The sequence below is a fragment of the Camelus ferus genome, chromosome 21, assembly GCF_009834535.1.
Source record: "Camelus ferus isolate YT-003-E chromosome 21, BCGSAC_Cfer_1.0, whole genome shotgun sequence".
Taxonomy (NCBI): domain Eukaryota; kingdom Metazoa; phylum Chordata; class Mammalia; order Artiodactyla; family Camelidae; genus Camelus; species Camelus ferus.
This window is the reverse complement of record NC_045716.1, coordinates 3,589,854-3,603,420: the sequence shown is the minus strand read 5'-3', so window position 1 is coordinate 3,603,420 and position 13,567 is coordinate 3,589,854.

Sequence of the window (13,567 nt, the reverse complement as noted above, 5' to 3'; positions counted from 1 at the left end):
TCGGTTCGTATCTTGGCTTTGCCACTTATTAGCTGAGGAACCCTGGAGAAGTTATTTCATCTTCCTGTGGCTCAGTTTTTTCAAATGTGAAATTGAGATAATTGTATGTACCTCATAGGGTTGTGAAAATTAATGAGTTAATGCCCCTAATGTTCTTAGAAAAAGTGCCTCATCCGTAGTAAGCATTCAATTATTATTGTTAATGCAGAAGTGAATTGTGTGTATAAATCATCGATTATGGTCAGAGTTGTGTGTACTTACATGAAAGGAGGGGAAAGGAAAATCTACTTTTAAATTATCCCATTTGTGAATTCTGGGTTCTTCTTGTTTTTCTCTCCACACTATGCAGTCCACAAAGCTTAGTTCCATCAGAATAGCTCTGCTGTTCTGTGTGTCTCACACCAGCCCTGTGACTTTCCTGATTGGACCAAACAACTCTATTTTCAGGGAGGAGTAAGCAGGAGTGAAAACACTCAAGGAGCAAAGATCTTGTTGACATAACAAACGTTTTCTGTGGATGAGTAAAGAAAAAAATAGCCCACAGAGTTATTTTTAGCCTGAATGGCTTGGGCATAGAATGTTTCTTAAGACGCGTTGATTGACAGGTCCTGGAAAAGAGCCTTCCCAGCGCCAGGATGGTGTTATCACGAACACAAATAAATCAGATTCAGCGTAACTGGAAATGAACCATACTTTTAGTACCTAACCATTTTTTGACCATTCTGGGAGGGACCTAAATTAACATTAGGTCTGGTTCAGGGAAAAAAAAAAATTTTTTTTTTGGTACTGTTGTGTAAAAACCAGATGTTTAAAATGCTTTTTGACAAGTACTCCAAGATCATACTAATAGAGAATAGCGGTGATAAGTTTAGTATAATACTTCTCAGTTGTGTCTCTTTAAACCTTTTCTTGTCCCTCTCAGAAACCATTGATTATCTGTGGGGAAAAGAACTAAACTGGAAAGCTGGCAAGCTGGAACTGCCCCTCCGAAGTGACTGGGTTTTCTTTAAGGCACCTAATGGAGTAAGAGTAACCCTCGCATTCCTACCACTCGTCACTGATTGGATTTTAGGATGTGAAGTGGAAGGGAATGGGCCATTTAACAACTCTGGTAGAATGCTTCTCAGAATAAAGACGTAGTAAATATCGGGAACGGAATTCATAATGACAAAACTCCGTTTTATCACTGATTAGTCTTGAGTCTCTTCAACTTGCGAGGCATGACAACGCAGCTTAGAGCCTGTGAGATGAGGTCAAAAGGCTAATACCCGCTGTGACATGGAGTTTGATGGACATTTATTTCCTTACACTTTTTTTTTAAAGTAGAGTTAGTTCAGTTCACTGAATAACCAAAGAACTTCTGATCTCTTGCCCTAAATATTTTATTCTTGTCCTATTTGTGAATTTTTTATTCTCTGAGGCTTGCTTTTATCCCAGCAGTTACTGAAAGAAGACAAGAATGAAAAAGAATGATCCAACCCTCCCGTGACGCTGAAAGAAGCCATTACTATTAGGTCCAGAACTTGGGTGGGGAGTGAGGTCTGCTTCCCAGGATTCCTGGCACTCTTTCCAGTAATGAGCAGTTTGTCCCTCAGCCTTTGAACCATTGTTCACATTTAAAATTCTACCCAGTGGAAAGCCTTGGGAGGAAAAATACAGTAGAAACAGAGTTGATGTTAGGAGTCGCTGTGATCTTAACTCATAGCCCTAGGAGTTTTTCAGTAACAATTCTTGAGGGTACAATAGAGAAGGGAATTCGTGAGAGCAGAACACGTAAAAGGAGCCACACATTGAGTGGGATGCCTCCTTCCTGATCCGAACACATTTCCCCCCCACTGCCTGCCACCCCACTCCCCCAGCCACAGTGGGAATAAGGGTTTTCAAAATAAAATCTCTCTCTAGCAATTGCTCTCCCCCAGAGGAATACAGCCCAACAAGTCTTTGCTGGATTGTATCCTAGGGTTTATCTCAGACCTTTGGAATCCTACAAGCAGGGAGGGAGAAGCCCTCAGGGACTGGATTCCTGAAAGGGCCTCCCGCGCTCCCCACTCGGCTGACCAGCAGCTGCCTCCACCACTGGATGCCGCTCCCTTTCAGGCAGGTGAGAAAGAGTCAAGAGTCGTGGCTGCAGGAGAGAAGGGCTGGTGCCTGTCATCACCCCTGAGCATCTCCAGCAGGCAATCCTTTTAGGAGACTGGTGCAAATTAGGCCTGTTGCTATTTGTTGGTAAGTCTATTCATGCTGTCTAATGAAGCTTCCTGGGACCTGCTCACAAGAAGTCTCTATGCCTGTGTATGAGCCACCTCCCTGGCTTACAGGATGAAGTGAGACTCAGCTTCCCCTTTTCTACCTATTTAGGACGAAGTCAGCCCTGATCCAAGTCTGCTGCTTTTTCCCTGGGTCAGGCTGCCCCACCCCACTTATTCCACTGGATGCCAACGCAAGGCTGCTTTCAGTTCTTCTAGAACTCAGGGATGTGCCAGAGCCATGTATTCCCACCTGCTTGTTCTACTCATTCGACCTCTCGAGTCTTGGGGCTGGGCAGCTGCTGGAAACTTGCTTTCTCTGAGATAAAAGAAAACCATCCTGTTGCCTCTGCTCAAAGCACCGAAGTTGTCTCTGATGGGAGGATTTCTTTAGGCTACTCCCCACACTTGATGCCCTTCCCGAGTCCAGGATGCCACTCGTTAAGAGTTTTCCTCCAGACCAATCCACACATGCTTGGCTTTTTCTTCCACTCCAGTCCCAGCAGCATCCCGCCCTTTGTGGCACTGATACTCCTTCAGTGCTGCAGTAGTTTTGTCTTTCTGTCTCTGTCTGCCTGGGTCTTTCCAAGTGTCCCTTCCCTCCATCCTTTTCCGAGGACACTCACATTTATTGTTCGCCTGGGGACGGGACTGAGGCACAGGGAAGAGCTGCGACTGGGAACACTACCACCAGCTAAGAAGGAGCACCGTTGACCTTGAGACTTGCAGTTTCCAGAGACCATGCTCCCCCACCCCCCAGAGATCAAGACACAATTGTGATGGCTGGTGGTCCAGTCCCAGTGCCTCACCAGACCCCCATCATGATAGCGGACGGTGGGTGTGGGAGTACCCACCCCAGAAACAGGAGCAGTGGCCATAATCCAGCTTGGCTTGTGGATGGAGGAAAGAGAGGCAAAGCCAGGAGTCCCAAACGTGGACTCCAGTGCATCTTCACCTCCCCTTCCCTCCGCTGCAGCTTCTCATGCTGCTTCCTGGAACAGAAAGTGAATCCACAGGGCTGCCCTGATGGAGATATCCCCCAGTGCCTCTTCACCTTGTCTCCCCTCTCTAGGCTTTGATTGATTAAGAGAAACTTTAGAGTGAGTCACCGAAATGGGATGGGGGAGTAGCTAGAATCCACTGGAATCATGCCATAGCGTGATGGGCAGGAAGTGAGCTGGGGATTACGAAGAGGTCGTGGGGTGGGGGACAGTCATCTGGAGGAATCGCTGTGGAGTGAAGTTCTCCCTCTCAAACGTCTGAAGGTGCTGCCCGGTGACTCCGGGACAGGAGCGCCCCGTGCACTTTCATTCCTTTGACTTTTCTCAAGCTGCGCCAAACCCACCCATTTTCTTCAGACAATTTCCAAGTTTTATTTTTGGTTTGGAAAAGGGTGAAAGTACCTTGACATCTGCATTTATCAGTGAGCCTTCTCTCTCTCTCTCTCTCTCTCTCTCTGACCTCGTGACTTACTTTACAGATGAGTTGCTTTCATTTTTATGGTCATGGGAGAGATCCCTGAAAGCAAGGATTCAGCTTCGGAAGTTGAAGTTAGGGTTCACGGGACGCTATGCTGATGTCGTTCTTACTCTATGATTTCTGAGGTTTTCTCCCCACACTCCTCAGTCTTCAAATGTCGTTTAAAAGATGCTCCTAGTCGGCCCAGCCAAGAGCAGCTGTGAAGATACAGTGTGTGGGCGATTCTGATATGTGGGCTGGTCCAGCTATCTGCTTCCCAACCTTCTAGTCACCTCAGCCTGAGGCATCTGGCTTCCTAACAGGGAGCTTGCTGCTCCTTAAGGCTCCTGGGCTCCCCTATGAGAGAGGGGAGAGTCTCCTACTTACCAGTCAGGAAAGAGGAAATGAGGTCCAGAGAGTGAGAAGGGCACCTTGAATGGTCAGGTGAGAACCCAAGCAGAGCCAGAATTGGAATTCACCCCACACTAGGATCCCTCTGAGCCAGGGACTTGGGGACCAGAATCTGAAAATGTGACTCACTACTTGGAGAGTCATTCATCTTTCTTGGTTTCTATTTATAGTTTAAAAAAAAAAAGTATCTACTTGCCTCATAATTGTGATTTGAAGATAAATGAGTGTTTGTAAAGCAAAGCCAGTTGATATAAACAACTCAGCCCTGGGCCCCATCAATTAAGTATTTACAGGAACACCCAGAAGGAACTCTTCAATAGGGAATAAGAAGATGCAGACAACAGGATCCTGGCCCTCAAGTCGGGTTACATTCCAGATGAGAAGCAAAAACATCGAAAACCCCCTAAAATCTGACCATAGATAAATGTGACCTAGTTCCTTGCTCCTCAAAGGATGGTCTGTGGACCAGCAGCACTGGGTCATCTGGGAGTTTACCAGAAATGCAGAATCTCAGGCACCACCCCAGACCTACTGAATCTGCATTTTAACAAGATCCCCGAGTGATCTGCATGTACATTAAAGCTTAAAAAGCAGATATTTCCACTGATCTTAGGGTCAAGTGTGAGCTTCTCAGCTTGCAGTCACTCCAGCCTAGCTCCCTCTAGCCATTCTTTCCCTCACACCCTGCCTGCCTCTAGCCACGTAGGACTAGCTGCAGGTGTCTGGACCTTTTCATATGCTGCTCCCCAGGGGGACATGTCCACGTTTAGAGATGGTCCTTAAAGCTGAGAGCATAAAGAAACTCTGCAGGTAAAGAGGGGGCAGAAGCTAAGGACCTAATGGAGGGGAAGGTAAAGGTAGGGGCTGGAGTAGAGAGGGCACTGTCAGCAGCAACAGTTGGTGGGGAGGTGGGAGTAGAGCCGGGCTTCCGCCCAGGGAGATGGGCAACAGAAAACTCAAGGAACAAGGGAACATAGAACTAAATATTGTCTTTGGCTAATTTTGAGAGAGTGCAGGTAGATGTTGGAGGAGAAGGCCCCATTATAAAGGGAGTGGAGGGAAGGCTGCGGAGGCTCTGGCTGTAGCCTCCGCCCCAAGAAACTGGGCGTAAAAGTCAAATGAGAACCAGGATGATCACTAGAGAGGACGCTGGGTCAACTGAAAGGGCCTGTGCCTGTCTTAAGATGGAACCAGTGAGCTCAGAAACAGCTAGATTGAGGGGAATGGGGTTTGAATACATAAACTACTAAGTAAGGGTCTCTTATCAGAAGGAATAAACACTTTCTTTTCCTTCTCCTGTCAAATAAAAGGAGACTGGAGATGCTAATAAATCACTCCAAGGACCTTGTTAGTATCAGCTGCCTGCATTCTCTTCCTAAAGCTCAGCCCGTGTAGACTTCCAGCTTCAACTCCATCATATAGTTGGTAAGGTAACAAACTGTGAGAGGATCCTGAAGGATACAGGATCACTCCCCCAAACCCTAGTGCTGCCAGCTGCTAATCTAGGATATATATTTCTGATGCTTCATCCTCTTTATATATCATACAGTTTAAAATATCGGAATGCAGGCATGTGCTCTGAGGAAAGCAGGATTTGGGGTTCTCATCAGTAGAAAACACACACATAGTCTGCTTTCATTGGAAAGCTGGTTGTGAATGAGCATGGTCTCCTGAGTAAGAGAGTCCCTTTTCATTCTCTGTGTTCTGGAGGCTGTCTGAGGCTGAGAACATGTTGAGACATGTCCAACAAAGCAGCTCCGGGTGCTGGGCTGGGAAGAGGGAGGAAAGCCCGGCAGTTGTAGGTCTCTTTAAGGCAACTGATGAGAGGTTAAGGCAATGAGAGTAGGAGCGGAAGAGGAGAGAAGGGTGGACGGATGGGGAAGGCAAGAGACAGATGTCTGTGATGATTTCAAGAGAAACACAAGACTAAAATAAACTCAGAGTCAGAAAACAGGAAGAATGTGAGAAGAAGGAAAAGGTAGTGAACTGAGAAGTGCAGTGGATGTGACAAAGCCTAGCCCCCACCAGATGGAGAAACAATGTCACCCCTAGCAAAGTCCTCTGGAACATCGGGAAAAACACAAAAGAATTAAGAGCTCTGCTTGGTAGTGGGCTCATTTTGTGCTGAAGCTGGAGGAGAGAGTTACAAAGCAGTATCTTTGCTGGGGCTTCATGACAGTTTTCTGAAAGGACAAGATAAGGAGCTTGTTAGTTTGTCCACGCCTGGACCACCAAGAGACAAAATCAGCGCAGAGCTCAAAATTCTTCCAGTCTGTTTGCTCCTTGTCCTAAATAGCTGGAGCTACTTCTAAAAACAGACTGCCCCCTCTCACAAGTTCCCACGCAGCCCTTTCCCCACTGCTCCCTGCTTCCCGTGCCTTCCTCTGACTTGGTCTGCTGCCTCTATTCAAGTCCCTTCTCAAGCCCCACCCGCAGACCTTGGCCTCTGCTTCCTCCACCTCCCCATTTGCCAATGCATCCAAACGACTTGCTATAGCCGCCAGTGAGACCTCCACTGGGAAGCTCATTTCCACCCTCTCTCCGGTTCCCACTGTCACCTTCATTCTTTACGGCAAGCCCTTATTACTTCATTCCGTTCTTCCCTTTCCTTCAACCTCCCTTCCCCCAGCACTACCGTATAACTAATGGATGACTCACCTTACAACAGAGTTTTCATGATGCTATCAGCCTCTGACTCAAAAGCCTCTAACGATTTACCATACTCTTCACGAACTCCTCTGCCTGCCATGCGGCCTTTCATTCAACCATCATTTATTGTCTACTCTGTGCCAAAGATGAGCGAGGAACTTGATGTTTAGGAAGAGTTCCTGGGAAGAGGAGGTTATTTCTGTGCTGAGGCAAATTAGAGTTAGTCAAGTGAAGAGTAAGAAGAAAAGTATTCCAGGCAGACAGAGCTACATGTGCAAAGGCCCTGAGGCCAGAGAGCTGGGCCGTATCTGGACATCACAAATGCTTCATTCCTGTTGGGGCCTGGATGTGGAGTAGCAATAGGTTAGTGGATTAGGAGAAGTTAGACTACAAAAGGCTAGGTGTGCCCTGTTAGGGGCTTTGGTTTCATCCTGAAGAATGTGGGGGAGCCAAGAGAGGCTTTTAAGCATGGAGAGGGAAGTGCGTGGGAACCCAATCAGATTTGCATTTAGCTCCATCACGACTATAGTGTGGAGGCAAGACTGGGAGTGGAAGAGGAGGAAAGACTGGAGGCAGGGTGAGGCAGGGCCGGTTAGAGGGCTGTTCAGGTGAGAAATCGCTCGGGCTATCAGCGACATTGGCTCTTCTCTTGAGGCACCTATTGTACATTACCTTGTATTGTTTTTTAGGTACATGTTTTATAACTTCCTGAAATTCTTTCCTTCTCCCTTCCCTACCAGATTATACATTTCTTTGAAGATAAATGCTGGACCTTAATCTTATCTGTGTAGAGGCTTTTCTGTGCCAGGATCTGCATTGATATCAGCTGAACCAGAAACAGTGAAAAAGGCGGGGGGTGGGGGCTGGGGGGGCTGGCGTAGCAGCAGTAGGCAGGAGGGCGCTCACAGCCAAAATAGAGAAAGGAATGTGAGGGGGGTTTTCCCTTCAGACCCCATACTTCCAGCAGCCCAGCTGGGTTCCCAGTCCAGTTTCTAAGAAGCAAATTCGGAGTCACCTCTTTCTTCCTAAATTCTCTTTCCCTAGACGATTTGAAGGCGGTAGGGGTATTGGAATAGGGGGAGGGGTGGCAGCACCATCTGATTCTTTCCCCTTTTCACAATATAGACAAAGAGCAGTGATGTTGACAATGACCAAGCCAAGAAGGACATAGGCAGAGCAGAAGCCGCCTGCCTCTAAGCCCTGGCACCTTGCTTCCATTGAGGGTGGAAAGCTCACCACTTGGAAAGTAGGCAGAGGGGGGGTGAAATTAGCCTTGAGCAGCTGGGGTGGGGTAGGGGGCTTGAGGGAAGGCAGACATCCTCTCAGCGAGTAGAATCAAATCATTTCAGCCACTTCTGTGTTTCCTAGGCTGGCTTGTAGGTAATTGCTTGTTTACTTACTGCTGGTTCTCAGAGGCTGTCGGACTCTTGCTGCTCTGGGAGTTGTGGGTTTACCGCCCCCCTTCTCCCCTCACCTTCTCCACTGTACTGAACCCGCTGGGAAGGAACAAAGACCAGAGTTCAAGTTCTAATGAGGTCTCCAGTGAGGCAGAGGTGATAGTCTTCATTTGGTCCCTGGCAGAGAGATGTTGAAATCCGAGACCAGCCCTTAAATTGGCTGTTGGCCTGGTGTGAAGAAAGAGCACCCTTGGGAGGTGGGCATTTCTTCCCCAACCTACAGTCTCTCCCCCAGAGAAGGCATTTGAGTGCTGAGATTTAATAAGTCCCTGAAAGTCAGAGTGGATTAAAGATGTGATAAACACAAGTAGGCAACCTGTACTCACAAAGAAAACAGCAGAAGATAAGTGAATCCTTGTATGTGACTTTAACTGGTGAGAACTTGGGTTAATGCTCCCAAAACGGAACAGATAGATGTTAGTCCCTTTATTGACTAAGGTCCTTTTCTGCATTTCTATCGTGAGAGATGCTCCTGTATTAGTTTAAGTAAGACTTTGTGCCTCTGAAAACCAGCAACTCTATGGAAACATTGACACCTTGCCATTAAAAGCCAGAGGTATGCAATTCAGATCTTCTCCTAATTAAAGCCTATTATTATTTATTTACAAACGGTTAGGGTTGTAATAAACTAACCCTTAGGAGACCCCCAGCTCAAACAATCAAACAAAGATAATTTACTACAGCATGTCAATATGAATCTAACTGAAGACTTTACTGTTCCTTCTCCTTTGGGATAGTAGGTCCCTTAAGGACTCCCTTGATCTCTGTTCAAGTTCAGTTCTCCCCTTTGGCCAGGGCCCTGGGGAGGTAATCAGAGTCCTTGGGCAGGAAGAAGAGGAGCAGCATCTCCAAAGGCATGTGGAGCATCTCTGCCCCTTCCTTCCCCCCACGGAACTCTGCTCTCAGCAGTGCTTGTGGCTCCCCGCAAAGCCAGATTTCCCCAGGATTCCTCTACCTGGAACTTTCCCCATGAACCTGCTGGGCCAACTTCCCTTGTAGACACTTCTCCTTGCTGTCATATCTGTTTACATGTTTCTCTTCCTGACCAGAAGCTGCCCTCCCCATCTCTAAATCGTGTTCCTCCCTCTAGCCCCGTAATCTCAATCAGAACATAGCACGTGGTAAGTACTTAGCCTTAGCTGACTAAATGTCTGGGGAGTGTTAGTTTGGCCCATTCAATCTGTTTGAATTTCAGCAGGTCACTTAATCATTCGGAGTTTCAGCTTCTTCATTTTGAAAGAAATCCTGCTGATTCCAACTCAGACAGTTAGGAATTAAAAATGAGACAAGTGTGGAAGTGCTGAACAAAATACCAGGTGGCAGAGGTGGTAGGAAGGGTGCTCAGCCCTGAGCAAAGACGTGTTTGTCTTAGTCTGCTCGGGCTGCCATAACAAAATGCCACAGACTAGGTGGCTTAAGCAACAGAAATTTATTTTCTCATAGCAAAGGAGGATGGAAGTCTGAGATTAGGGCGCCAGCATGGTTGGGTTCTAGTGAGGGCTCTCTTCCTGGCTTGCAGTCAGCTGCCTTCTTGTATACATACATACCTGGTGATGGTGGTGGGGAAATCTCTCTTTTCCCTCTTCTTATAATGCTACAGTCCTTATGAACTCACTTAATTTTAATTACCTCCTAAAGACCCTGACCCTATCTCCAGATGCAGTCACACTGGTAGTTAGGGCTTCAACATATGAGTTGGGGGGGGGGTCCTGCACAATTCAGTCCATTGTAATATTAAAGGAGATTCAACAGCACACAGAACTCTTTGGTCATGCACCTATGCCCCGCAACTTGCGGATATGGCATCCTCTGAATCCAGGCACCCTCTTGTTCTCTGGACAACAGATTTTCTTTCTTGTCCTGTGTCAATATTTGTTCTTTTACAACTCCCTGTCTCTTCTTGGGGCTGCTCTTCTGGGCTTGGGTTTCAGTGTCTACACCAGGAGTGTGTAAGTAGTTGAAGCTGTTATAGGATAAGAAGTCAAGAGGAAGTCATCTGGTGTTTTAATGCCAAACTGAGCCAAGGATACAGGAGTGGCCCCTTGAGAGTAAAACTGAATTTCTTCCCCCACTCAGAGGAGACTAGAAAGAGGTTGTCTGTATACTACAATAGCTAGAAAAATAACCAGTAAAATCAGGGAAACCAGTTTGCATCTATAGTTCATGAATCATGACTTGTGACCTGTTTACAAGTATCCTAGGAACTAAAGCATTTGTGTGGCATATTCTATGACTTATGAAGAATATTTCATATATTATCTCACCTCATCACAACAATCATTTCTCAGATGAGGAAACTTAGACTCAATGGCCCAGCGAGTCTTACACCTAGGTCCTCTGACTGTATGCCCTTGAACTCTTACCACCATACAGAGGTAACCCCACTATACCGCTTCAAAGAAAGCACAGTGTTCTAAGAACTAGCAAAGCCTATCTCTATGCTTCTCCACTATGACCGTAGACTGCCGAAACTCTCATTTACCCCATGTGAATCCTTTTCCCTGCTCTGGAATTTGACATAGAAAATATATACAGAGTGAGGTGACATTCTTTGAGGAAAGGACTTTACAAATGCAGGGTATTATTTTATTATGTTCCTTTGATTTGGGATCAAATTGTAAGGGACCCTGAATACTTTCTTAGTGTATTTCCTTGGGATGCCCTGCCCAATCAGGACAACTGAACGAGGGAGGCACTATCTGGTTTTAATAATATCCTTTCATTAAACATTAATTTACTTCAGAACATTTTATGTGCCATGGGCTCTGCCCTGCAGGAGTCCCCCTTCCAAGTCAGGGGTAGACTCTGCCCCTGAAGAGGGATGGTTTAAGTGGAACCCTCTCTGATCTGACCCTTTCCTTCCTCCTCCCTTCCTTCCCCCTATTTGATGGGTCAAAGTCTCAATTCTGACCTAGTAACCCTGGAAACTGGAGACACTCTCTTGGGGATCTGCGATAGTCCCTGCACACCACACCAACAAACAAGACGCGCGAGGGTCACGCAAGGTGGAAGTCTTCCTCTAGGGGGTCAGGCCATCCCATCACGGAGCGCAACAAGGACTTTTCTCACACGCTGCTGTGGACTTTGTGGGCTCCCTGGAACGCATGACCCCGGCGCCCGAGGGCGATTCCACCTCCAGCCCATTGCCCCCTCGGCCCACACTTTCCGGTTTTCCCAGCACCCTCGGGCAGGAGAGGGCTTTATTTTCCCGGTCCCCCTTTCACCTGGCCGCGCTGGCCGGGGGACCCTCTGCCAACGTCTCCTCCCATCCCAGGAGGAAGTGCGGGGAGATCTGCGGAGGATTTCGAGGGGCGGGAGGTCAGGCCGGGCCGGGGAAGGCTCGGAGGAGACAACGAGGCCAGCGCGGCGCTCCCGCAGCCTCCACCGCCGCGGAGCTCCCTCCCCTGCTCCCGCCTTTCCGGGCGGGCCCCCGGCGGGGAGGGGACGCTTCCTGCGCCGGCTCCCGCGGCGCCTGCGGCCAGGCCCCACGGCGGCCCCGCCCGAGGGCTGGCAGGGCCGGCGTGGAGCGCGCAGCGCCTGGGGCGGGAGGGCGGGGCCGGGCACGGCCGCGTACGGAGTCGTGCCCCTGCCACCGCGCGCCGCGGCCCCCGTTGCCAAGGTTACCGGGGGTGCCCAGGTGGGAGGGAGGTCGCCTTGGCGCGGGCTGGTGGACCTGCGCAGCGGGTGGGGTGGGCTGGGGCGGGGCAGGCGGCGGGGGCAGGAGGCGCTGCCTGGTCGCCATGGGAACGGCGCAGCTATTTCCAACCCCGGGTGGTGCCAGTGGCGCGGTGCCAGGGTGCGAGGGTATTGCAGGACAGCGGCAATCTGCTGCGGCCTGGCGCTTCACAATGCGCCCCTTCTGTAGCGCGGGGCCCGCGGGCAAGAGGCCCGGGTAATCCAAGGGGCCGCCCTCCGCGCGTCGCGCCTCCTCCCTGGCGCTCCAGGCTGCACGTGCTGCCCCCGCCGCCGCCGCCCTCGCCAGACAAAGCCGGGCCCTCCCGGGAGCGTTTCCTTGGCGCCTCCCCCTACACTCGACGGACTCTTTGATTTCCTCGTCCCACCCCTCACAGCTGCCTCCTGGGGTGCCTTCTCTTTTGTGCTCGCCACCTCAAGTTTGGCCCTCTCTCCAGAGCTTTACCTTAAGAAACGACTGCATTTGACCTTGCCCCTCCCCCACTCTGTCGTCTCCTTTGCTAGCTTAACGCTTTTGTTCTGAAGGCGACTGCTCCACTTTACCTTTTCTGTTGTCCGCTGGCTCCCCTACCGAACACAGCCTACTTTTTGTCCTCAGCCTTTTCAAGACTTCCAGAGACCTTCTTGACATCTTTGCCTCTTTCTCTGTTTCCTTTCCACCTTTTTCTTTCAGAGGGCTGTGGACAGCAGAAGGGAGGTTGCAAATGGCTATCTAGATCGAAGGCCCCTTTGTAGCTCGCTGACAGCACCCTTTTTTCCTGCGACCCTGAAATCGCGTTATTTGGGTACCTTGGGCGGCGCCGTGGAGGGAGTGTGGGAGTTATGCTGCTGCGGCCACCATTACCTGTGTCTTTGCTTGTAAGCTTTCGTGAAGGAAATTTATGGGAACGGGCCAAAGACCCTCGAAATGCAACTCGAGGAGTAAACATCTTATTCCATTTCTGCTTGGCCAGTCTTTGATACAGTTCATACAGCATCTGCCTCTTCCCACCTCTAGACTCCCTTCACCCCTGTCCACGCCCTCCCCCCTCAACACCACATTGTTCATCCTTTTGGCACCAGCCCTAGAAGAGGAAAGGGCAGGTCTCCTCTCCAGGAAGGAAGGTGGGGCAGAGTAGCTCCTGCAGGAAGAGAAGGAAAAAGGAGGGAAGGAAGGAAGTGGCCAACAGAAGAAGGTGGAATCCGGTGGGAGGGCTTTGCATTGTTTTAAGGCCTTTCCTTTTTAGCTCGGCAAAGTCAAGCCCAAGGCCATCCCAGAACCACGGTTCTGCTGCCACCTCCCAGGGCCCCAGCTGGGCCTTCCTGCCAGAGCCTGGAGGGGACTGTCAGGAGCTTTGGGGGACATAGTTAAGGGAAGTGGGCAGAGTTAACTGTATCTGACATTTTCTGAGGACCTTCTACCTGTGAATCTGCTCTTACAATCTATAATGCTTCTCATTTACATAGGGCTTTATAGTTTCAAAAGATCTGCCACTTAACACTACCTCATATCAACCATTCTTGTTATCCCTGCTTAGTCCCTTTCAGCCACTAACTTTAAAACTCAGCCTTTCGGGGAATAAATATTTATCAATATTGCTCTCTAATATTCCCTCCGCTCCGAGGCCCAAACTACAGGCCTCAGGAACACAGGCAAGGAAGTGCTTTGGTCCA